Source organism: Scyliorhinus torazame, chromosome 28 (assembly GCF_047496885.1).
Source record: "Scyliorhinus torazame isolate Kashiwa2021f chromosome 28, sScyTor2.1, whole genome shotgun sequence".
Classification (NCBI taxonomy): Eukaryota; Metazoa; Chordata; class Chondrichthyes; order Carcharhiniformes; family Scyliorhinidae; genus Scyliorhinus; species Scyliorhinus torazame.
In genome coordinates, this window is record NC_092734.1 from 13650518 (window position 1) to 13677713 (window position 27196).

The 27196-nt window shown below is 46.0% G+C and overlaps 1 protein-coding gene across 1 annotated transcript in view; it reads right to left on the reverse strand.

The window, feature by feature from the left end:
- ndst2a (N-deacetylase/N-sulfotransferase (heparan glucosaminyl) 2a) overlaps positions 1–27196 on the reverse strand; it is a 630597-nt gene that overhangs the window by 307651 nt on the left and 295750 nt on the right. Inside the window, exon 4 of the mRNA XM_072491345.1 lies at positions 3194–3242. The gene's annotated coding sequence lies outside the window, so the exon portion shown is untranslated. The remainder of the gene's footprint in view (positions 1–3193; positions 3243–27196) is intronic.

Below are 27196 nucleotides of genomic sequence, written 5' to 3' on the forward strand. Positions count from 1 at the left end.
CCACAGCTCCCAGCAATGCCACGTCAACTACACTTCAAAAGTGCTTCATTTGCGGGAAGGCGCACTGCGATTCCTTTGAGGTTGTGAAAGGCGCTCCAGAAACGCAAGTCTGTCTTTCCATTTAACTGCAAGTTTATGATTTGTCCGGAGGCAGGGGGTTTGAACCTAGAACCTACCACGGCCGAGACTTATCTATTGAACAGCTTTCGATGTCTGATTCAGCAGTGAAAGGAAGCAATTTTTGTTTTGTTCATTGTGGAGAGATGGAGAAATAGGAAAGGGTGGTCTGTTGCCTATGGAGACCAGCCTTATTATGGGATGGTTCTAGTCGAATATTTTTTTTATTTTTTTTGAAGAGAGTGACATATAGCAGTTCATCCCTCATTGAAAGTATTCAGTCTGGAGTTGCTTGGTGCCACACAGTCTGGAGTAGCCTGGCACAGCTACTATCGTAGAAGCTGGCTGTCATCTAGAGTAAGCAGCGAAAAGGATATTTACTACCTAGAGCTAGCACAGACTCAAAGGACCAATTGGCCTCCTTCTGCAGTGTAACTGGCAGTGTGCTCTGCAACATCAGGGAAAGATTAACTTGTGCAATAACTATTGTTGTTGTTGAGCGGTTGCTCACTTTAAAACATCACTGTCAGTATTTTGAAACTTCTTAAATATGTTGTTCATTAGAAGCAACTACTTTCTAATTTTTAAAAATGTATTACAATCATTTACGTTCACATTATTCTGATACCGGAGAATCATACTTTGTAATAAGCTTGTGCAACCAATAGTGTATCAAAACAGGAAGACTTTCCACCTTACTTTTGTCATGCCGAGTGAAGGCATGTTCTATTCATCAGTTCTAACATGGGGACTGTGCTGCTGGAGGGGTGATGACATGGTGGTATTGTCACTGGACTAGTAATCGAGACCCAGGTTCAAATCCCACTACGACAGATGGCAAAATTGAAATTCAATGAAAATCTGGAATTAAAAGGCTAACGAAGACCATGAAACCATTGTCGATTGTCGTTAAATAACCATCTAATGTTCTCACCTACATGTGACTCCAGAGCCACAGCAAATGGTCGACTCCAAAATGGCCCAGCAAGCCACTAAGGGTAACTAGGGACGGGCAATAAATGCTGGCTCAGTTAGCGACAAAGAACTGTCACATACAGACCATAAGATATAGGAGCGGAAGTAAGGCCATTCAGCCCATCGAGTCCACTCCACCATTCAATCATGGCTGATTTCAACTCCATTTACCCACTCTCTCTCCATAGCCCTTAATTCCTCGAGAAATCAAGAATTTATCAACTTCTGTCTTAAAGACACTCAACGTCACGGCCTCCACTGCCCTCTGTGGCAATGAATTCCACAGACCCACCACTCTCTGGCTGAAGAAATTTCTCCTCATCTCAGTTCTAAAGTGACTCCCTTTTATTCTAAGGCTGTGCGCCCCTGGGTCCTAGTCTCTCCTGCTAATGGAAACAACTTCCCTACGTCCACTATCTCAAGCTTCTGGAAAGTTCCAATTGAATCACCCTAAGTGAGGGCCTCTGCCTGGAATGGGCACCTGATCAGCACCTCTTTGTAGAATTCACATCTGACATTGTTGAAATTCACTCCAAATACTGAACCAATGGACTGCTAGATTCCATGTCTCCAAGTTTACAATTTAACAAAAGAAAGCTGAAGAGGCCAGTCGTCCACAAGTTAAGTGTGAAAGACCACCAGAGATCTCCTATTGTGTAGTGATGTCTTTGGACTTCCAAACGGTTCTGACCCTATGCATTCCAGAGAAACAGGTTAATGCTCTGGAGACCCGGGACCAAATCCCACCATGCTAGGATGGTGAAATGTGAATTCAATAAAAACCTGGGATAATGATAACTGTTGTTGATTGTCGTAAAAACCCATCGGATTCACCAGTGTACTTTATGGAAAGAAATCTGCCATCCTTACTTGGTCTGGCCTACATGTGACTCCAGATCCACAGCAGTGTGGCTGACTCTAAACTGCCCTCTGTAGTGGCTGAGCAAGGTAATTCATTTAAGAGCAATTAGGTTTGGGCAATAAATGTCAATGATGCCCACATTCCATGAATGAATAAAACAAAACTTTATTTTTCTTTAGTGCTTAGAGCAAAAGGATAGGTTTGCGGATAGCAAAAGGATAGCGGTTTTATACCTGGCGCTAAATCAAGAGAATGTCCCAGCGCACAACAATAGTGGCGCTAGGAAGCCGGCAACCAATCAACACAAAGTATTCTCAGTGTAAACCAGGAAGTTAAAAGTACCTGAAATCCTTCCGTTTAACTTCAAGTTTTCAGATAGCGAAATAATGATATGACTGCATTGAGAGAAGCTAGGGTGAAGATGGGCAGACTTTAAAGGAAAATAAAAAGATGTCATTGTTGGAATTTTATCAAGGAGCCATCCAACATTCCACAGGCCCAGTGAGGGAGTTTAGCAGTAATTGCGGAGTTAATATGCAATTAAAAAACATCATTCAACAGGGTGTTAACATTTTGCAGGATTTCTCTGTCAAGACTGACAACATTAAATGGAAATTCCCATCAACTCCATGATTTGTAGTGGAGATTGAAGTCAGTGCAGACTATGGAGGAACATAGACGCAACAACAGCAACTTTTGGATTTCCACGCCATCCTATGGACTCCTGCAATACGTCGGGTGGGGGGGGGGGGGTTTAACCACAGCAAAGTTCTGGACAACACTCGACTGACTGACTAATATGATCCAAACAGTCTTTCTCCTTCCTCTCGTAAATCCAACAGGCGAAATGTTCGATGAATCCTTCCGTTAAAACCCCAACCGCAAGCTGCCCTTATGATATCCCTTGTAGGGTGCTGTCCGCAGCAGTGACCTCCGAGATTAATCATTAATTCCTGGAGGCTCCAGGGCAACCCTGGAGAGTTGGGATCCCAAAGCAACAGGCCAAAGCTCACTTAGAATCCACCCACTATTGTATACAGTCTGGTGATAAATGAACCCATTTAATTGTGGTGGCTTTTTTATTAAATGATTTGGAACTTTTGATCTATTGATACATTCTTAGACTGTGAAAGTTTGACTAAACTCAGTTTCTATTAAAAGTAGCGATTTAATCCACAGTTGAGGTTTTTCCTTCCCCCGCCCCCCGCCAATCAGGCTGTAAATGTAAGAAGGACTTACAGTAAATTCCGCAGTGTGCACAAATCTTCTCCTCCTTTATCTTGACTTTCTGAAGGGAAAGAAAAACAAATCTTTAGAACCAGGATTGAGATTGGACGTTCTTGCAATCCCTTTGTGTTAGCCACGGACTTGAGTTCAACCAGCTCAGTGTCATAATTCTGGGGCCTACGTGGGCCAGATGGGCACAGTGCTCAGAGAGAAAATACCTCAGCCAATATCGAAGGTCAAAGTCACTCCTTGGGACCCTTCCTGTAACTTGTGTCACTTTGGAATTGAAAGCTAACCTCAGTTAATGGCAACCGTAAAATCTATCAATTATCGTGAAAGCCACCTGGACTGGTTCGCTAATATTAAAAAATATATATTTTTGCGGGACATGGGTGTGGCTGGTTACGTTCGCATTTATTGCCCACCTACAATGTCCCTCGAGAAGGTGGTGGTGAGTCACCTGCTCGAGCCGCTGCAGTCCATGTGGTGTAGGTACACCCACCGTGCTTTTAGGGAGGGAGCTCCTTTAGCAAAGGAAATCGGCCATCATTATCTGGTCTGGCCTATATGTGTCTCCAGACCCACAGCAAAGGGAGGGCTTTCAACTGTCCCTCTGTTCAAAGGCATTTAGGGATGGACAACAAATGCTGACCTAGCCAGTGACACCCACCTGAAAATATTTGATCAAAACCAACAGAGCTGCCTACAGCAGTAAATAAGGTCATTCGAATCGAGTAATATTTCTGTAACATTTATAAAGAACCGGTTGGCCCCTTGGAAGTTTGGATTTTCTATATTCATTCATGAGATACACCTGGGCCAGCATTTATTTGACCAGCCCCCATTTCCTTTCCAATTGAGCGGCTTGCTGGGCCATTCCAGAGGGCATTGCAAAATCAGTCACGTTGCTGGATCTGGAATTACATGTAGGCCAGACCGGGTAAGGACGGCAGATTTCCTTCCCTGAAGGGCTTAAGCGAACCAGAGGTTTTTTTACTGCAATCAGGAATGGTTTCATAGTTCACATTATTCCATGAATTCAAATTGCACCACCTGCCAGGGTGGGATTCGAACCCGGCTCCCAGAAACATTACCCTGGGTATCTGGGTTGCTCGTCCACTGGGTTAGTGAGCCACTCGGATACCCAGGAATGGTAGCCCACCTCCACCTTCTCAGGGGCAACTAGGGTGGGTAATAAATCATAGAATCCCTAAAGTACAGAAGGATACCATTCAGCCATAAGGGTCTGAAAGAGTACCCTACCCAGGCCCAAATCACACTAATCCCGTACTCCACCTGGGGCCAATTTATCATGGCCGATCCAGCTAACTTGCGCATCTTTGGAACAGTAAGAGGAAACCAGAGCACCCGGAGGAAACTCACGCAGACACGGGGAGAAAGTGCAAACTCCACACGGACAGTGACCCGGGGCCGGGATCGAACCCGGGCCCACGGCGCCGTGAGGCAGCAGTGCTAACCACTGCGCCACCGTGCCGCCCAACTTAGTTGCTGTTTCATGGTGGTTTTGAAGCAGCGGGACTCTCCACCACGGTACAGCAGGAAAGCTCAGGTCTCAACTCTGGTCATTGTCAAGAGAGAGTGAATGGGAGTTTGAATTGCTGCTCATAATAAAGAGGACCACCCCATATAATCTGTACTCCCCCATATAAACGGTCACGCCTGGAATTGCAATATGGAGATTATAGACTTTTGTTAGCCCAGGATATTAAGGGTTTTGGAAGCAAAGCAGGTAAAATGGCCCTAAGGCACAAATCAGCCATGATCCAATTGAATACAGAGCAGGCACTGGGGCTGAGTGGCCTCCTCCTGAATTTTCTTTTTCTTTCTACATTAGAGCCACGGGTTGGACTGATTCTAGTGAATGAACAACAAGCCAGTATCTAAAAGGGTTTGAACAGAGGACATCAATGATAGTGGTGAATCCAGGACAGACATTTCAATGCAAAGTGACACACTCTGAAAGGATGTTGTGTTTATAAAATGAAGTAAATTACAATTCATTCAGCTTGTTTCTCGATATTGGTCATCGGGCTGGGGCAATCAACAGTGTCCACGCCATTGACTAGTCGACAGATTAGCATTTCCAACTCATCCCTCATCAGGGTAAGCACTTCCGAAGTTCGACATTAAGTTTTGTTATACTCTTCTAGTTGCATTACTTGTAATTATAGTTATAAATTGTCTGTTTGGTTTAATTTTAAATAGATTAATAACACTACAACACCCACTCAGGCTGTGTAAGCTGTGATTAAATATATTCCTGGAGGTTACATCACATGAGCTGCCCCCATTCTCCAGCCATTAGTTGGCCCAACGCACCTGTCCTCGTGACGTACGGCCACCCTACACCAATTGGAAAGCAAAAAGACTCGTCACCCAATTGGATGACGATTGGCCGTCAGCCAAACAATAGTTTTTATTTTACCGTTTTGCACATTTTTATATCTGGTAAAGAGAAATGATGGCAATAAACTATATTTTTAAATCTCCCTGTGGCATTTTCCCAAGAATGCAGTATCCTAAAGATTGGTCTTCAATTCCTGAAGAATCCAGGCCAATCCTGGAGGGTTGGAAACCCGGACACCCATTTTAAATTAATTTAAAGTGTCAATCCTCTTCTGTTTCCCCCAATTAAGGGCCAATGTAGTGTGGCCAATCCACCGACCCTGCACATCTTTGGGTTGTGGGGGTGAGATCCACGCAGACACGGGGAGAATGTGCAAACTCCACACGGACAGTGATCTGGGATCGGGATCAAACCCGGGTCCTCAGCGCCGTGATGCAGTAGTGCTAACCACTGTGCTGCCCTACCCACTCATATTTCGAGAAATATTGGGGGGGGGGGGGGGGGTGTAATAGGTGGATAGAACCTGGAGCAAATTAGAATATAGGCCTTAAAATGGTGCACCACAAAGCAATCCTTGTGTATAGACTGTAAGGTAGGATTTACAGTATAGTTCCAGTAAAGAGTGAAATGGACTACAGAGTGAGAGAAAGGAATAGTTCATGCAGTTAACATATTTGAAAGCAATGAAGCTAATGAGCGACACAGGAATAAAAATGTCACCCCTTTTCCAGCACGTTGAACGCTTGATGCAGGCACAGCAATAAAGGCTAGCATTTACATAATGCTCAAATTACATCTCTCAAACTGTTTCACACACAGTGAATGGTAGGTAGCAACCTTCATTTAACAGGCCTTGTCTTGACTCTCTCAGCTGATTGGCGACACTTTGAGGCAAACACAGAATTTGGCAGGGGAGGATGGGATTGCCAAGCACTGCAGAACTGTTCCACTGCAGACAATACAAATCACCACAATAGCAAAATAGTGAAAGTGAAAACTGAGTATGGTGTGAAAGGGTCCAACAGGCAGCAACAATACCAGGGATCAGATCATTCTAACCTTTACACTGAAATTTCAAGTTGCAAAAAAAATAGAGCTTCGATTGACTTCAGAGAATCATAGAATGACTGCAGCTCAAGAGGTCACTCACCTCATGGTTCTCTCGCCAGCTCCTTTCAAGACTAACACAGCGAGTCCCACTCTCCCGCCTTTCCCTGAAGCCAGGCTATTTTCTCCTCCTCAACCAATTCCTCTTTGTAAACCAGGATTCAATCTCCCTCCGCCACACTCGTGGGCAGTGCATCCCAAATGCTGAACACTCGTTGCGTGAAAATGTTTTTCTCCTGGCCGCCTCTGGTTCTTTCGCCAACCCCCTTAAATTGTTGTCCTCCGGCTCTCAAGGCTCCCGCAAACGGGGAACAGTTTCTCCCCGACTACTCTGTCCCGATCCCCCAATGATTTTGAGCACCTCCATGAAATCTCCCAGCCTTCTCTTTGCTACGGAGAAGAGCGCCACCCTCGCCAATCTAGCCATGTAACTGGGGTGACTTGGTGGAGTTGAAACTGCTGCAAATCCAAAGTGATGGACCTCAATAAGTCTCGTAGTTTACTTTAGCAGCAAGTTCGGTGGGCTCTAGTGATGTCGGTTGGAGAGCCTGTTAATGCCTGAAGAGGCCTTTCACCTCAGGTAGGCCTCACATGAACTTTGAACTCATTTGTCCAGTCACAAGCCGCTTCACAGGCGCAATCAGACACCTGCTGATTATTTTAAGGGGCAGCTTAAGTGAAAGACTGGCTTCCCCTGAGGTAAGACCCCCAAGTACAGTTATGTACGTTTTCCTTTATTGTCCCTTCTTCGCCTGAAGATACTGATTTCTTCACCCAGAGAGCGGTGAATCTGTGGAATTCGCTACCACAGAAAGTAGTTGAGGCCAAAACATTGTGTGATTTCAAGGAGGAATTAGATATAGCTCTTGGGGCTAAAGAGATCAGGGGAAATGGAAATGGGGGGGGGGGGGGAGGCGGGATCAGGGTATTGAACTTGATGATCAGCCATGATCATAATGTATGGCGGAGCAGGCTCGAAGGGCCGAATGGCCTCCTCCTGCTTCTATTTTCTATGTACGTTTCTATGATTCGATTAACAAGTCTCTGATACATGACTTCAGTGCTGTTTCTTCATCTGAAGCCCTGTACAGCAAGTGCCTGTGCGTTATTCTACCTGATGGTTTGTTGAAGTGGCCCTCCTTCATCTCAGTGACCACAAGATTGAATTCAGGCTCCTTCACTAACCACGACACCGTGCACAAGATTGAACAAATTTAATAACATGCCGAATATAACACAACCAGTTATAGAAAATGCTTAATCATTTAGATATTGATAGAACCCTCATCAACTTCAAATGGTAAAAAGAAAATAATTATTTACACTTTGGACACAGAGGGAGCGCACGGCTCTTACACTCAATGTTGTGATGCACTCCACTTCACTCGCTCTTGTTTTACGAGTGAATCAATTCAACCATACCGGCAGGAAAAAAAAAATGCACGGATAGAAAGCAGCAGAATGCGGCAACACGGCAGGTGGGCAACATAGAAAAAAACAGGAGCAGGAGGAGGCCGTTCAGTCCTTCAACCCATTTCGCCATTCATTATCATGGCTGATCATCCAACTCAATAGCCTAATCTGCTTCGCCCATATCCTTTTGATCCCCTTCGTCCCAACGGTCAATAAAATGTCCAGTCGGCTGCACTCAGAACCCAAATGGGACACATGTGGACCCTGGGCTGCCCACCATTGCCCGAACACCTCGGAATTCCATCTGCAAATCTCTCCTCCTTTCTACCTCTCTGCTCCATTCCGTCGCTACTTACGGCCTACCTTCGCTAATCTGCCTGGCTCAGTGATGGAAGGCCCAGAGGAGCACCTTGGGACATTTTGCCACAGTAAAGGCTGTAGACAGTTGGATCCTTTCTAACTCTGCTACTTGACCAAATCGAGATACCCACCGTCATTTACAGCTTCATTCAATTTCTAGAGAGCCCAACCCCATTCATACAAAGAGTAACAAGACCCATTTTGTACAGTGCATGCATTGGCTATGATGTTTGCAAATATATTATTGTGTTTCAAATTATTGAAGTGTTTAATTCCGCGTGAAGATGAATTTTGGTTTCAACCACTAAACTGAAGATTAAGTTGTTCCACATGCATCGGTGAAAACAGGCACATATTTATATATCATAGAATACCTACAGTGCACTAGGCCATTCGACCCATAGAGTATTCACTGACCCTCCAAAAGAGCACCCTGCCCAGGTCAACCACCCTGCCCTATCCCTGTAACCCCACCTAACCTGTACATCCCTGGACACAAAGGGGCAATTTAGCATGGCGAATCCACCTAAGCTGCATATCTTTGGACTGTGGGAGGATCCCTGGATTCAAGTCCTAGAACTGCTACCATGAGAAAAAGGCAGGCAGCTATAGAAATCTATAAAAGAACCCATGCAAAGTAAACAACAGAACCTTGGCACACGCAAGGTTCTCTACATAATAAGCTACAGGAGGATTATGAGACAAAGCACTTCACAATTCACCAATGTGCCAGATCATTTGCCTGTCGATCGAGAGAAAAAGCAAAAAAATTCTCAAAAGCTAATAGTTTGCTGGCCGACACTTGTTTATTGAGAATATTCAAAACAGAGGGCGATACGATTTTTGGGGTACTCAGGAAATTAAGGGAGCGGGGGGGGGGGTAGACTTGAAGAGCTGGCTGGAGTGCTCTGCTCCTAATTTTTATACTCCTGTAATTAGATTTGTACAACGCTAAGAATGTGGCTAACTGATATCATCTGTATGTCCAGTACACAACTCTTCCCCCACCTCTTGACCATTGCCCATATTGTAAAATATTTGCACCAGAAGGACAAATCCAATCCGGACAATTACCACTCCATCAGCCTCCTCTTGATCATCAGTAAAGTGATGGAAGGTGTCATTGGCAGTACGATCGAGTGGCACTTCTACAGCAAGAACTGCTCACGGATGCTCAGTTTGGGTTCTGCTGGGACCACTCAGCTCCTGACCTCATTATAGTCCTGGTCCAAATACTGACAAAAGAGCCAAGCTCATGTGGGAACGTGACAAGCTGCCCTTGACATCAAGGCAGCCTTTAACAGAGTGTGACATCAAGGAGTCCTTGCAAAGCCAGAGTCAACAGGAATCAGGGGGAAAGCTCTCCACTGGTTGGAATCATACCTAGCACAAAGGGAGATGGGTGTGGGTGCTGAAGGTTAGGCCTCAGTCCCAGGACATCACTGGAAGAGTTCCCTCGTCACTTTTCGCTCAAAATCCTGCAACTCCCTACCCAACAGCTGTGCGGGAATGCCTCCACCACACAAACTGCAACAGCCTCCCATTCATCTTCACAAGGGTAACTGGGATTAGTCTTGTCATCAATGCCCAAGAATGAATGAAGAGTTAAGAGAAAATCCAGGTTCTGTTGCTATGCCTTTCAGTGAATGAATTTCACAGTGGAATGGGATTGTTGCTTTGGAGCATTATTACTTTAGATCTTGAATGTTCAACAAACCAACTGGAATGTGAAGTGCTAGAATTAACTCTTGGCTTTTACGAACATGTCAACTGCATTCTTGGATATAATGAGTTCAGGAAATCTGAAATTCACTCCCCATAAGATGTTGTTGCTCAATTGAAAACCTCAACGCTGAGACAGAGAGACTTTCTGTTAGGCTCGGCTATTAAGAGCCACAGAACCGAGAGGGGTAAATGGAGTTAAGCTACACATCAGCAATGATCCAATTGATCATATGGGCAGCACGGTGGCGCAGTGGTAGCACTGCTGCCTCACGGCGCTGAAGTCCCAGGTTCGATCCCGGCTCTGGGTCACTGACGGTGTGGAGTTTGTACATTCTCCGTGTTTACGTGGGTTTCGCCCCCACAATCGAAAGATGTGCAGGGTAGGTGGATTGGCCACGCTAAATGCCCCTTAATTGGAAAAAATGATTTGGACACTCCAAAAAATTTTTTTTTTTTTTTTTTTTAAAATGAGCAGCACGGTACCACTGTGTGTAGTACTGTTGCGTCACACCTCCAGGGTCCCAGGTTCGATTCCCGGCTTGGGTCACTGTCTATGTGGAGTCTGCACGTTCTCCCCATGTCTGCGTGGGTTTCCTCCGGGTGCTCCGGTTTCCTCCCACAAGTCCTGAAAGACGTGCTGTTAGGTGAATAGGACATTCTGAATTCTCCCTCTGTGTACCCGAACAGGCACCACAATGTGGCGACTAGGGGCTTTTTACAGTAACTTCATTGCAGTGTTACTGTAAGCATACTTGCGACAATAAAGATGACTTTACTTTGAAAGGTGGAGCTGATGTGAGGCACCAAAAGACTCACTCCTGTTTTCCATGTTTCCCTGTTAAAACCTCGGTTGACAGGTGTTTACGGTCAGCCCTTACTTATTTTTAAATCTTCACAAACTCGGTGGTAATCTTTTTGGTTGGCAAAGGACTCAAGCCGCAAAGGAAAGAAAACTCGGAGAACAAGCGATGACAACCGGAATTGTGGAGGTGAGTCAAGCTTGCCACAACAAAATCATCATCAGACGTACGAACACCACAGAGCAAATCAGAAAGTTGTCCTCAACTCCCACAGGAATGTCATTGTGCAACAGATAATATACGAGAGCCAAATGTAGCATTTTAATTTCACCTGAGTTAATGAAGGTTAGCGGGAAACCATTAGTGAACCAGCCGAGGGGAGGTTAAATGACAAATTGGCATTTTAGGAAATCACTGACCCTGGTAATTAAAGGGTAACAACTCAAAATGAACAAGTCGTTGAACGAACCTCGTTAATAAAGCCTGAAAACGTAGCAGGTTAATATCCGGTGAGGACCCTTTTCATCAGTGGGCAAGTCATCCTTCAGCTGCATTTGAACATGGTTTAATTAAGGAGGAGGGAAAATGTACTCCGGAGTGATCACTAAGAGTGTGCTTATAATTGTCCAGTGTCAGTTCAGCCTCCTGTGCTCCTGCCCTCAGGCAACCCACCACACAGTCAGTCACTGTATCGCCCGACGGTACAGGGGGGCTAAGGGCCTCATCAGGATATTGGCTCTCGAAATACCAGTGAAGGGTGCGAAGCGCACTCTAATCTAAAGACTTGGCAGAACATTGTACGAGCGATCTCTGCCACAGACATCTCAGGGCTAGCTGTGTGCAGGAGTTCAGCAGACGACGGAATATCCTGGACCCCACCGACATACGTGCTTCATGTGTGCTGCTCCCATTGGGTATATGGACACAATTGGAAATTTGACCATTGATACCAGACAGAGCAGCAATGCTGCCGCTTCTCGTTACACGTGCAAGTTCATAGAATCGTAAAGTATCGCAGCACCCCAACAGTGCAGGAGAACATTCAGCCCATCGAGTCTACACCGGCCCTCTGAAAGAGCATTTCACCCAAGTACCCGGAGGAAACCCACGCAGACACGGGGAGAACGTGCAAACTCCACACAGTCACCCAAGAACCCGGCTCTCTGGTGCTGTGATGCAGCAGTGCTAACCACTGTGCCACCGATTGACAGAATCTGAGAGGCCTGAACTAATCACAGTAAGTACAAATCCCATCATAACAGCTGGGCAATTTAAATTCAATTAACTAATTAAAATTTGGAATGAAAATTTAGCATCAGCAATGGTGGCTACAAAACTACCAGCTTGCTGTAAAAGCCCATCTGGTTCATTAGTGTCCCTTAGGGAAGGAAATCTGTCCTTACCTCACCTGATGTATTTGTGAATGTGTGCTGGAATGCACTCCGGAATGGCCGAGCCCAGTTGTATTCATGCCAGGTGGCTCACCATGAACTAATCAAGGGAAATTAAGGATGGCCAATAAAATACTGGCCTTGCCAGCATCACCCACAGGTTAGGAATTAATTAAAAAGACAAATGCACACACACACAGACATACACAGACACACACACAAACATACATATACACAGGCATACACAGACACACGGTCAGACACAGGCATACAGACACACACACAGACATACAGACACACATACATACACAGCATACAGTCATACACACATACAGTTATACACACACACAATCATACACACATACAGTCATACACACATACAGTCATACACACATACAGTCATACACGCATACAGTCATACACGCATACAGTCATACACGCATACAGTCATACACGCATACATATGCACGCACAGACACACACTGGCACAGGCACACGTACACACGCACACACACACACACATGTTTTGTGAAGATCAAAATTGACTTGGGTATTTTTGGAAACGTGTTCAGAACTCAGTAGGTCTATGTTATAAGCTACCTGTTTACCACTGGCTGGGGACTAATGACAATCCCACAATCCTGTGGGAGTATGAGCTTCCCCAATGAGGGGGGGCAGAGAAACCATTAGTAAACTCCTAGTATAAATAAAGCTGGCCAGTTTGAAACCAGCAGGAAGGTGTGTGCAGCAAGGGAAGTTGCTGCTGATTAATATATATATATATATATATATATATATATATATATTATTGTAAATAAATGTTATTACTTTGTATCCTTAAAACTCGTGCTGGATTCTTCGTGGCCCTCACAAAAGTCTATATTAACTGAAATTTAAATGAGGAAACTGCTGTCTATGTGGCTGTAAAGGATAATACAAGAGGCTGTTTAAAACATCCTGTTGTCAGCAAAATACAACGCTAAAAGAAAATAAAGGGAATTAATTGCTGGCACTTAGAATTGTAAAATCTATTTGCAGTTTTGTGTGCGCATTCTGCATTTCTAAGCTAGAAATTTGCTAACAATCACTTTTTCCCGGTTATGAAAGCTTTCATAGTTCTAAGACGTATGGAACATTGACAGTAATTCCAGATACAACCAGCAAGCGATTTATTTTAATAATGTGACTAATTTATAAGCAGGCTCATTAAACAGAAAAATGCTTGTGATAAAGTGTAACACTAATGCTTTACCTTTGTAACATGTCAATAGAGAACTCAAACACTCAGGAGATTAAATACGGCAGCACAATACAGGGCAATATCAGCTTTGGATGTGCTATGCAACTTGCTAAAAACATGAGCAGTGTGTTCTCATCTGTTCATTGTCAACTCTTCATAAAGAGAAAACTTAGTGCCAACGTGCCAAGTTACTGAAATGAACCCTAACGCAGTAAATGTATTCGGATATTGCGGGCACTCTGATCATAATATTAATTCTATGATGCATGAAGAACAACAATAAAATGAGTTGACCCTTGCTTTGCCCTCCACGACACTCTCCTGTTCTACGCCGTGAAATCTTGCTGCTCCCGTAATACTTGTCCGACCAACAATTGCCATTCCAAAATGAAAATCGCTTGTCACAAGTAGGCTTCAAATGAAGTTACTGTGAAAAGCCCCTAGTCGCCACATTCCGGCGCCTGTTCGGGGAGGCTGGTACGGGAATTGAACCGTGCTGCTGGCCTGCCTTGGTCTGCTTTAAAAGCCAGCTATTTAGCCTAGTGTGCTAAATTAGCCCCTAAAAGTACAGTAAATGTTGTGTAATCCAAATCTCTACCAACCAGAATCCTCTATTAACCAGAATTTCTGATGTTTCCCCAATACAAATCAGCTGGAAGCAATTATGGAGTTATCTGGGACCCTTATCTCTACTCTGCATTCTTTTCTACTCTGATTCATGTTCTAACTGATGTATTGGGTAAGCTGGGTCTGCGAGGACTGCGTTTACTGTAGCAGAGAGAGAGAGACAGACTTCCAACACTTAAAGAAATGCAACTTGATTTTATTGAACTCTTAACTATCATACATACCTTAAATGTGGGTTGACACTATGCTGACTTGACTGGAGACCCGAGGCTAACCTGACCAGACTATCTTACTACCACATGGTGGAAGTTCTAGTTTTTGTTCACGGGCTCTGACTGTCTCAGAGGCTGGATCCCAAGAGAGCGGGAAAACTAGTGCCCACTGGTTTTATAGTGGCCGTGTCCTGTCCGGTGATTGGCTGCTTTGTTCTGCATTTCATTGGTCATCCTTTGTGTCAATCAATGTCTGTCTGTGCACCATTATATACTTGTGTGTATATTATGACACCAACGTCCTGTTGAAGTTTAGAAGTAAAAAGAATACTGTTCTTCACTTCCTGAGTATTTGCACAAGAGTTCACGCTGCAGGTATCGAGCCATATTCCACTGATACATGGCACTCTCCTTTAACTGCACTTTTTGATTAACAGGCACCGCCCATTTCCCGCACATACTGGACAATTAAGGTTTTGTTGTGATTCATTTGCATGCAAATTGCTTTGAGAGATGAGACATGGATCTCTAAAAGTAAACATTTCCCTCTCACGCCCTGATGACAAACAGTTGCTCCATTCCCTGAACCGGTCCAAAATTATGTGGACCGCACCAGCTTGGCACTCCAACATGGGACTCAATGTTATTTTGCTTTGTTGAGAGCGAAACTGAATGAATCCTATTGTAATGTGTGAAAAAATAATAAGGATGCAAAAACGAACACTTAAACCTACGCTAATGCTCACTGCGCACCCACAAGGGCAGTTGAGATAAATGACATGAATGAAGTTAAGAGGAAGCTAGATAAAGGCAAGATGACGCAAAGAATAGTTGGTTGGGGTGGGATGAAGAAGGATGTGCGGCGATTTGTGTGGATTATAAACACTGGCATGGACCAGTAGGTATAAAAGAACGGACAGCTGACAAACAGTGCAATGTGCATTTTCCTAACACTGATAAAATATTGAGGAGATGGAAGGTATGGAGGTAATGTCACTGGACAGGAACCCCAGAGATCCAGACTAATGCTCTATCTAGGGACATTGGTTCAAATCGCAAAATAACAGCTGGCGGAAGTTAACTCAATTAATAAAACAATCTGGAATTGAAAGCCAGTCTCCGTAATGGTGGCCATGACAACTATCATTGATTATTGTAAAAACCAATCTGGCTCACTAATGATCTACGGAAGGAGCGTTCATAATGTGGTCCAAAGGGCTGATAATCAGCTCAGGAATCCTTCCAACATTCCCCACTACCTTCCCCAAAAGTAAAGAAAAAACAAGTGTAGGTGTAAAGATACACTTTTGTAAAAAAAACTTGTGTCCTTTAGGGAAGGAAATCTGCCATCCTTACCTGGTCTGGCCTTTTCATGTGACCCCAGACCCCACAGCAATATGACACTTAACTGCCCTTCGCAATGGCCTAGCGAGCCACAGTCCAAGGGCAATTAGGGATGGGTAGCAAATGCTGACCCTGCCAATAATGACCACGTCCCACAGAAAAATAATTTTGAAAATATTAATTGCACCACCATCCCCTCCACCACCATTTTAAAAGAATTCATGCAGCTACAACCGATAGCGCTAAATCTTCATCTGGATATTAAAATTCACCCACTAGTGCAAGACATCACCTGTTCTGTGCTGTACTGTTCTATGTTCAAAGTTGAGCAGCGGTAAGGCACGTAATGTGCTAAATTGCTGCTTGCAGAAGTGCCAGAAATGATCCAACAGTTTAATATTTAGCTCCTACACTCATTTACAACTGCAGCCAATTCCCCCGTGACAGGCAGCCAATGAGTGCTCAACTGCAACCATTCACAGGCGCAAACCAAACAGCCCCAGAATAGGACTGGGAGCAATTTATCCTTTCCTAAAACCGTTTGTTATGTGATTGGCAGCATTCTTTAGTGGCAGAGATGGGGGGGGGGGGGGGGGGGGGGGCTATTTAAAGTCTGCATTGTTGCAGCTCCTCAGGCACATTCCACTTTCTTAACAATGGATATCTATCCAGCAACCAAATAAATGGCCAATGACACCAGATTGTCCATCATTGCAGCTTAACATTTGTCTCAAGGCTAGGAATTTCATTATACATTTCAAGTGCTCCAGATATGCATCCTATGAGGATTAAACCTCATTACAGCAAGTTCACTAATATTCCCAGAACTCCAACCTTGCAAATAATGTCGATCCTACAAACTGACATGTAAAATGTAAGCTTAGTTGGGGTTTGTTCAAATAAGAGAGGGGTAAAGACTCGTGCTGACTGCAATTTCTCACCTACACTTGGTCGTTTATGTCCAAATGCTTTGATGTCACAACTGCTTCATAATCTACCTTCTGCCATCCATGAATTAAATTTACGGCATTTCAGTCATCAATGGTATATATCCGGCAATTGACTGCACATAAAATCTGACTTATCTCAGAGCAATGCAGAGATTACACTGGTTCTAAATCTACAACAGGTTTACTTACAGTACTTTAAACTATCTCAGCAATTACAGGATTTCTGCACACATGCTCTCAGCCCAGATTCTGAGACCTCTGTGAGATGTCAGTCACTGAGCTCTCCAGTTCCATCCACAGAGCAAAGGCATTAAACAGCCAACATAGATCAGTGAATAAACTAACACAATCAAACACTGATCAGTTAGCCATTCAACACTACAATCAAAAGTTCCGTTTGCTTATTTCTTACTTTTCCCTTTCCTGTGGTCATTCTGAGACAGAAAGTGATCTGCTCTGGCTGAAGCCAAGGCTACACTATGGTGCAGTGTGGAGAGAGCATCAAATTGTCACAAGTGCAACGCTCTGGATGAGATGTTTAAGACTAAGACACTATCTGCCAGTTCAAGTTTCTCAGGTGGACATTTACACTATTCGAGGAAGGTATTCTCCCAGTTTCTGAGCTGGCGATCTTCTTCTTTCTATGAACATCAACAAAATAAATTAGACAGCTGTTCATCAAGATTCTCATTGTATGATCTTGAGGTGAGCACAATGGCTGGCACGCTTGCCCATCAAGTAATTCAATGCAGGTGAAGTGCTTTCTGGGTATTGAGTCATGTGATTAAGTCAGCACGTAAATGCAAAATAATTTCCTTTGTTTCTTCTAGCGCCTCCACTACCATTCTAGCTTCAGCATGGTTAGGTTGATACATCTCCTCCATTTCTTTTTCTTTAAATTTAGAGTACTCAATTCATTTCTTTCCAATCAAGGGGCAATTTAGCATAGCCAATCCACCTACCCTGCACATCTTTGGGTTGTGGGGGTAAAACTCATGCAAACACGGGGAGAATGTGCAAACTCCACACGGACAGTGACCCAGGGCCGGGATCGAACCTGGGACCTCGGCGCCGTGAGACAGCAGAACCATTGCACCACCGTGCTGCCCATTTCTCCTCCATTTCAACCTTTCACATCCTCCTTTTCCAACTTTGCCTGGCAAGTCATTTTGCAATAGATGAAACTTTCACGATTCAAGCACAATTTTCTTAGGCCTCTCTGAAAAGAATGACCCTCATTTAACTACCGTCATAAATCTTGGTCTTCAAAAATGCTTTAACTAATTTCACCATCCAAGTTTGCAGTCTCCGACCCGAATGAAATGGAGAATAAAACCGAAGGCCAAACTTTAAAAAAAATAAATTTAGAGTACCTAATTCTTTTTTTCCCCAATTAAGGGGCAATTTTAGAGCGGCCGATTCACCTACCCAGCACATCTTTGGGTTGTGGGGGTGAGACCCATGCAGACACGGGGAACCGGCGGCCAAGCTACCTCTAATTTTACATCTGGCCTGTACTTTTGAAAGGTTTAATGGACACATAAATTCGAGCTTCGCTTGCAGCTATACTTCGTTATGCTTCAACTTTATAAACAGCAATAGAAATTCACAATTGTGCAGCTATTAATGTCATGGAGAGTTTTGGTCTGCTCATTCAAAATCCATGCAAATGTATTTTGAAGTATTCGCATGGAACTGTGTTTTACGCAGAAGTAGGTACTGTAACTATCCTGCTCCACAATTAGGCAACATGAGAAGTGAATCACGGAGGCACAAATTGCTGGTATGAAACGCAACTCGGAAGGTAAATAGTGTGTTTTTTCGTAAGGGTTAGCCTTGCTGCAAATATATAGGACTGTGGTAAGATCACATCTGGAGTACTATCTGTGGTGGTATGTATTAGGGGTAATACGGTACACCAGGAATGCCGAGGAGCTATTGGAGGACAGATGCTGGATCCAGATTGGATCCTCCACCTACTGGGCTCCACCCAGATAGGAGGGGTATAAGAACCTGGGTTTAATCCCCGCAGCTGCATTCTGTGACTGAGCTGCTGGGGGAACGTGTCTGAACAAGTCTGCTCAATAAAGCCTCGATTGAAGTTCTTTACGTCTCGCCTCGTGTGTGATCGATGGTGCTACACTATCTCAGCAGGGCTGGCAGCATCTGTGGGGAGAGAATGGAGCTAACGATTTGAGTCTGGAAAAGGTTGCGGGAACAGGAAATAGGAGGAGTTTTATACCCCACAACCGCATTCCCTGTTTTTGTTTCAGATTCCAGTATCCCCAGAAATTTTCTTTTATCTGGAGTAACATATACATTTATGGTAACCCTGTCAAAGGGGGAAAAAAAGTACTTGCATTAGAGAGAGTGTAACAAAGCTTCACTGGATAGACTCCTGCAGGATAGGATTGTACTGCAAGGAGAGATCGAGTGGAATGGATCTACATTACCCTAGAGCTCTGAAAAAAATGAGGTATCTGATCGAAATGTATGGAGTGCTTGGAGGACTGAATGGGGTAGGTGCTGATGAGTTGTTGCCGCTGGCTGGCTCCTGGAGATTTAGGGGGTGTGATCTCAGGATAAGTGCCGGCCCTTCTCTGCAGAGGAGGAGAAATTTCTTCACTCGAAGAATTGAGAATCTTTGGAATTCTTCACTCCAGAGAGTTGTAACGGTGCTCAGTTATTGAGGGCGACATTGATAAGATAGTTTTGCTACAAAGAGAATGGCGCGATATAGCGACAGTGGAGTTGAGAGAGAGGATCAGCTATGATCTTATTGAATGGAGAAGCAGGTTGGAGGGTCGCGTGACCTTCTCCTGCTCCCATTTCTTATGGTGGACTTTCTCCCCGTGTCTGCGTGGATTTCCTCCAGGTGCTCCGGTTTCCTCCCACAATACAAAGATGAGCCAGTTAGGTGGATTGGCCGTGCGAAGTTGCCCTTAGTGTCCAAACATGTGTAAGTTAGGTCACGGGGTTAGTGGGGTAGAGCGGGGGGGATTGGGCAGAGTGCTCTTTCAGAAGGTCGCTGCAGACTCGATGGGCTGAATGGCCTCCTTCTGCACTGCAGGGATTCTATGATTCTGATCTTGGCTGAGGAATAGCAGCAATGTGTACAATTGGCCACATTCCCTCCCTCCCTAACTAGGGGGCAAAGAAAAGCAAGTTCTGAATCCTGATCCCCAGACAGTGAAAGCAGCTAGCAATTGTGCAGCAAACTGCTGGTCTGAATGGGCTGGTCCATCTGCGAGGCCACCCAGTGCCAAATAGCTGGCCAATATACCCACCACAGAGACCAGCAGAGGAGGACTGGCCGCCACTTGAGACAAGCTACTGAGGGTCTTGTCAAAGCCTAGGGAACCTGATCCCAACGCCTGTCACTCACATTCAGGAGAGAAAAGGAGCAAGTCTGGGAAGTTGAGGGAGTGACGTTACTTATCCGGGTACCTCAGCTCTCCCTAACATGTGAAACACATAACAGAAAGGAAACACCCTCACAAAATGAAGCTGCTCCATAGTATGCACCCAATTTATAACATTTTCCTGAAATCTGCCTCAAATTACTTTTGGGAGGACCTGCAGATACTTAACAATATTCTCCTCTAATAATAGTCATAGCGCACTGCCTGTTGCCCAAACGTGACAGAAATCATGGGTGGGATTCTCTGACTGAATGGTCGGAGAATCCCCGGGGGGGGGTGGGCGGGCGTGAATCCCGCCCCGCCGTTCCGACGGCGGCTGCCGTATTCTCCGGCGCCGGTTTTCCGCGTGGATCAGCCGTTGGCAGCGGCCCCCCCAGAAATTCTCCGGGCCCCGATGGGTGGAGAGGCCGTCGGTTTTTGGCTAGTCCCGCCGACGTGGATTGGGCATGGTCCCACACGGCGGGACCTGGCAGATAAGTTGGCTGGTGCGGTCCTCAGGGGGGCGCGGGGGATCCGACCCTGGGGGGGGGGGGCACGGTGGCCTGGCCCACGATCGACGCCCACCGATCTGCGGGCAGGCCTGTGCCATGGGGGCACTCCATCCATCCGCGCCAGCCCCTGTAGGGCTCAGCCATGGCCGGAGCGGAGAAGACACCCCCTGCGCATGCACCAGAATACGCCGGCCGGTTCTGCGCATGCGCCAACCCGCGCAGACCTTTCGGCGCCAGCCCCTCCGCCGCCGGCCTAGACCCCAGAAGTGCGGAGGATTCCACAACTTCTGGTCGGCCCGACGCCGGAGAGTTTGCGTTCTTTTTACGCAAGCATCGGGCCAACGCGCCAATTCAGGAGAATCCCGCCTCATATGTTTACATGTAAAATATATCCTAAACATACATGTACATCTAGTGTGTCTATTTGATCAAAGTCAGTTCATATGATTCATTCCCTCTTTAAAAAAAATGAATGGCTGGTTACTAAACCCATTCTAATACATGTTCACTATTTTCCAGGTAGAATCTTAATCTGTGAATTCTGGTCCTCATTTCTTTCTCTTCGTTTAAATTCCTCAACCTTGCGTGATTTCAGATTATTACCCGGAAAGTATTGAGCTGGCAGAGTTGTGGTTTGTGAGGTGAATAATGAAGATAACTTGGACAAGTCACAATATCAATGAAGAGGTGGCAGTAAAATACGAGAGCAAAAGAACAGGACCAGACAGGGTAGATGCAAGAAGGGCGTTCCTGATGGCAGGGGTGTGCAGAACCAGGGGTCACATGGTAGACCATTTAGCATCGAGTTGAGGAGCAATCTCTTCACCTAGCAAGTGGTCAGCCTGTGGAATGTGCTACCACAGCCAGGGCCAAAGTATTGTAGGTTTTCAAGAAGCAGTTAAGACATAGCACTTGGAATCAAAGGATATGGGGTGGGGGAAGGCAGGGTCAGGCCACGGAGATGGATGATCAGCCAAGATCACAATGAATGGCGGAGCAGGCTCGAAGGGCCGAATGGCCTCTGTGGTGTTGGGTACTCTGGTGCACAGATGAGCCAACACAGTTGTATGTGGTACAACTCTATTTTATTATAACTCTTATAATACAGTTCGTTCTGGATACTCTGCACGTGCTGTCTCCCTAAGTGTGTTTGGCAACAGATGTGTCCTGGTTCTCCTCTGCAGCTAATATTGACCACCGGGGGTCGTGTCTGTGCTTTTATATCTTTCTGTCATTGGTTGTGGTGTTGTGTGTTCTGATTTGTCTGTTGGTGTGTCTATCATGATGTGTGTGTTTGAATATCATGACATCCCCCCTTTTTACAAAGATATGTGCCTACGTGGTTATAAATATAATTGTGTCGTGAGTGCATCGAGGAGTGTGTGTGTGTGTTATGTACAGCGTGTGTATATGACGTAACTATTTACATGGGGCGATGTCGGGTGCGTCACACTAACAAGGTTGTACCATAACAAAACTGGGATGCGAGAGAAAAAAAAAAACTTGAACATTGGTCTGGTCAGACGATATCTGGAACAATAAACAACAACAGGTTATAATACAGAAGTGTTTGACTTTTTGAACGTATGAACAGCGTTATAAGTCCAGTCTAATGGGTGACCGCCTCAAGAATGGGCTGGTCCTCAAGCCGGTTCAGCTGTGGAGATTTGGTTCTGGTGGCGATGGAAGGGGCATGATCCGTGGCATCTCCACGAAGTCATCCTTGGGAACCAGTGGAGGATCCGGCGTGTGCGTACGGTTCAGTTGCGAGCGTGGAAGGCGGCGCAAAGCTCGCTGATTGCGCCTACGCACCAATCCATCCGCCCTGCATGCCAGGAACAAGGTGGAGTCTTTTTCTTTTTATGTTTGTGGTGGACGGCACCTTGTAGCCGATGGGTCGTTGCCATCGAAGTAGCACCATCACTAATATCATGCAAGGCGATGACTGTGCCAGATGTGGAAGTTGGCCGAGACCGTGTACGCTGGTTCCGGCCACCTGCTGTGCCGGAAGGGCGACTCCGTAGAGAAACGTCGAAGCATGTCGCCTTGGAGAGAGAATTGTTGCTCGCATCAACGTCTGACGATGGCGCGAATTGGTGTGTCCATCTTGGACCGCCGGTGCTGGTTGCCACTGCCGACCCAGTGGGACTGCCACGCGATCCATTCCCTGTCGCCGTGGCATCCGCCGTCACCCTGAGCGTGCCATCACCGAGGCCGCGACACCGCCCGTCCGGAGCAAGGTCTGGCGTGCGCGAATCAGAGTCGGCGCTTGGCTGCTCCCCATCTGGAGTCCGGTCTGCCTTCCGTCGATGCCCCCCGTCCGGAGTCCCAACAGGTTCACTGGAGGCAGCCGAGATTCCCTGAAGCTGCACTTCTGGAGTCGGAACATGCAGGAATGCACCAACCAGTGGAGAGGGTCGAGCCATCGAGGGTGGAAGCGGTGCGCTGCCACCGCAGTCGTCAGTGGTCCCACCGTGATCGTCGAGTGCCTCGGTACGCACTAGGCGAGGTCTGTCACCTTGCACCTTTTGCATGGGAAGTGGGATGCTGTCGTCACTCGTCTCACATCCCGTGGATAGATCCTCATTAGCAGCTTGCTGTTCACTAGGGTTGGGTAAATTGTCAGAGTTTTCATCTGGTGGTGCACACCATGTCGGTGGACTGTCATTGTCTTGCCGTTGTCCTTCATTTGGGCTTTTCTTCTTTGGAATTTTAAATCTTCCCCCAGACATTGCAGAACCTTGTTTATTACCCCCAAATTCTCCCATAGGTATGGTCTCGAATATAGGATCCAATGTTTCTATCGACATTGTACTATTTTCCAAAGAACATTCCGTTTCACTTTTCTTCTCAGGTGCCTCATGTGTATCTTTGTCTAATGTACATGCCTTCATGGTCTCTGGGTCTGATTTTGCTGGGACTGGCATGGTCACAGTCTCTCTTTTACTGTTCTCAATTGCCCACCTTATACTCCCCATACATAACTGCTTAATCACTGGGGTTAGTGTGGTACAATGGATAATCGGGTCGACCTTATCTGCATCTTCACCATTAGTGGAAAGCACACTTGGTTCACTTGACACTGCTGTGGGTTTTAAATTCGTTATCTGGCTACTCGATGTCGGTGTCCTCAGGATTCTTGCTCCAATGTTCTGCTCAATAATCAGTGGAGCGTGTATAGGTTCAATGCAATTAATGTTCCCCTCAAGGTTTGAAGAGTCATTACTGACTAACTGCTGGTCTCCGAAGTTGGGATTTTGCGGTGTTGTGTTGAAGGGAGACATTTGTCCCTGCTGTAGATATGATTCAGGTTGTGTTATTTCCATTACCTGAGGATCAATGTCTTGTCCATTTTTTCGATCCGTACTAAAACACTGGCAATTCTCAGTCTGCTCCTTGCAAGTTAAACATTCAATTAATTTTGTTAGCAAATCCTCAGCATCCTTCTGTGGTCGTGCAGCATTATTAATCTCTGTTCGGCTATAATGATCCTGAAGGTCAGCGCATAAACCTTTTTTCTTCGGGCTTGGACGAGGCGATTCCTTTGGCTTGTCTTCAGTTGGGCTTGAACAGTCTTCAGCGCTGTGCCCTTCATTGTAGCATGAGAGACCGTCATGTTCATGCTGCTGTGTAGTGGAGCATGGTAGGCTGTTATAGCCTTCTTGCTGTTCACGTGAGCATGGCAGACTTGCATCGTCTGCCGCTGGTTGGTCAGGAGAGGTTGCTAGACCCCCATGGTCTTGTTCCTGCAAGGACTGCGCTCTGGAGTCTTGCGTTGCTTCTATCGTGGAGGCTGTCCACGAGCTCTCTGTGGAGGCTTGTGACACTGGAGTCACTTCTTGTTCGTGCAAGGACTGCGCTCTGGAGTCTTGCATTTCTGCAATTGTGGAGTCTGTCCACGAGCTTGCTGTGGAAGCTTGTGACACTGGAGTCACTTCTGGTTCATGCGAGGACTGCACTCTGGAGTCTTGCATGTCTTCTTTCATAGAGTCGGGAACGTTGAGCGGGACGTGGACCACGCTCTGTGTGGCAGCAGGGCACTCTCCGTGTGCTTGCACCGCTCCCTGTCTGTTAATGTCAGGCTGCAGCATCATCCGGTACTGATAAGTTGGAACGTCATATCTGCTGGATTGAAGATCCTCAAATCCGAAAAATGAATCCGCATCTGCGTCGGATTCAATGTGGGGGCCGCCAATGTGCAACACGAAAGGTTCGTCCGAGTCATAGTCATATAGGACCACGGAGCTATCATTGGGCTCGCGAGGTCCGGAAACACTGTAAAGATCGTCATCGAAGTATTCAAGGTCGGAATCATCGGCTTGTGCGTAGGTAACTGCTTGTCGGAGGGTTCTTCGGAGGTCAAATTCATCTCCTGGGTCAATTTGCGGCACTGTGCTGTCATTCCAGGTGAGGGAAGGTTGTTTTACAGCTTTAACAGATTTTTGTTTTTTTGATTTGGGACGTTTCCCTTTTAAATTGGATTTGGGACATTTCCCTTTTAAATTGGTGCAGTCTGGGGCCTCTGACATCCTGACGCTCGGTATGTAGCAAGTAGGAAGCGACTGCGCATGCTCAGATCGCTGTTCCTTTACCGATGGCCGTTTTCTTGACTGCGCATGCGCAGCATCTCGCGCATGCGCAAACGAAACTTCCGGTTCTGCGCACTGCTCGCGCAACTGTGCTAGCGTTATACCTTTAGCAAGATGGCCGCCGACCTCGACCCAGCCTTCTCTCAGGCCCGGGATTTCGGCCTCTGGGAATTCGGGCTCCGGGATCCCAGCCACAAGGTGAGTACTGCAGCTTTTCTTACCTTTATGTGCCGATTGGATTGCGTTTTCTTCACAGTACTTGGAGAATTTGCCCAGGACTGCCTGGTAATCGTACCTTTGCTGCCTCCTGAAGAACCTGAACCTTCTGAATATTTCTCTTGCCCTTGCACCGGCGATGGTGAGGAGAAATTCAATTTTTTCCCTATCATCCAGGTCTTTGAGTTCAGCTGCCACCAGGAACAATTCGAACATTTGCCGGAATCGCCGCCAGTTTTCGCGGAGGTCGCCGTGGCACTGGAGCGGCTGCGGAACCGGGAGCTCGTACATCATGTCTGGGCACTGCTGGTTGTCTGTGTACACTGAGGTATGCCGGCAGGTATCGATCCACTCCTGTACCATGTGGTGTTGGGTGCTCTGGTGCACAGATGAGCCAACACAGTTGTATGTGGTACAACTCTATTTTATTATAACTCTTATAATACAGTTCGTTCTGGATACTCTGCACGTGCTGTCTCCCTAAGTGTGTTTGGCAACAGATGTGTCCTGGTTCTCCTCTGCAGCTAATACTGACCACCGGGGGTCGTGTCTGTGCTTTTATATCTTTCTGTCATTGGTTGTGGTGTTGTGTGTTCTGATTTGTCTGTTGGTGTGTCTATCATGATGTGTGTGTTTGAATATCATGACAGCCTCCTCCTCCTATTTTGTATGTTTCGATGTTTATGCAACCCTGCTGACCAAGATCGGGAAGAGACAGTTGAAATTTCTTGTGCATGTAATAAGGAATCATGATTTAGAAAGTGTGACACTGATGGGAACGATCGAAGGGATTGAGGTAGAGAAAGAACCATCTTTCTAAAGAGCCTCGCGAAGTGGATGAATGCAGCACCTGCGATGATGATCCAAGTCTCCAGAGGTAGTTTAACATGGAGGTCCATGGTCTGAGTGCTTGGTACCTGAAGAGAGAGAATGATGTAAAAAGGAAACATTTGCAGGGGTATGGGGAAAGGTTTGGGGGGGGGGGGGGGGGGAGAAGAGTGGCACTGGGTGAATTTGCTCTTGCAGAGGGCCAGGATGGACACATTGGGTCAAATGGCCTCCTTCTGTGCTGTGGCCATTCTATGACGGTCACCGCTCGAGCCTAAAAATTGTGAGCCCGGTCAAACAGCTGTGGGTCAGAGATGGTGTACTGATCCCCCACACGGTTTTGGCAGCCTGGCCTTCGCTTGGCGCTGTGCCCACTGCTTGCCTTGAGCGACCGACAAAAACACCCAGAAAATAAAAACTGACCGTCAACTTCAGTGAGCGGGGTGTGATTCAGTCCGAGTTCCCATTCCACAGGTCCGCAGCAACATCAGCACTATTCTCCTGGAGTGTACTTGGAGGGCATGCCAACAGTGCAGAATTGCATGCTACTTGATGGAAACAGAAGAAAAATAATCTGTAGTTGGCGGGCCGACACAGCTGGAGGATGCTAAGAGCACTTTATTGTTGAGAAATACACAGCGTTATTGATTGAGCTGCATAGTATAAGATTTCAGCTCTTTCCTTGAAAGTACAATCCAGCATTAACGCAGGGCAATGCAAATTATATTTTCCCACATTTCAGTCAAACAGCGAAACAGTATACGCTTTGGAATCAGAATGAGCGAAGAGTCTCGCCAAGAAAATCTTCAAATGGAGGTACAGGTTTTTCTCAACACGGCATTCTGAAGGTGAACACGGGAAATTGCACACAGAATTAATTTTTTTTAAATCATTTTTTAATTTTTCTAATTATCGTGGCCAATCTACCTACC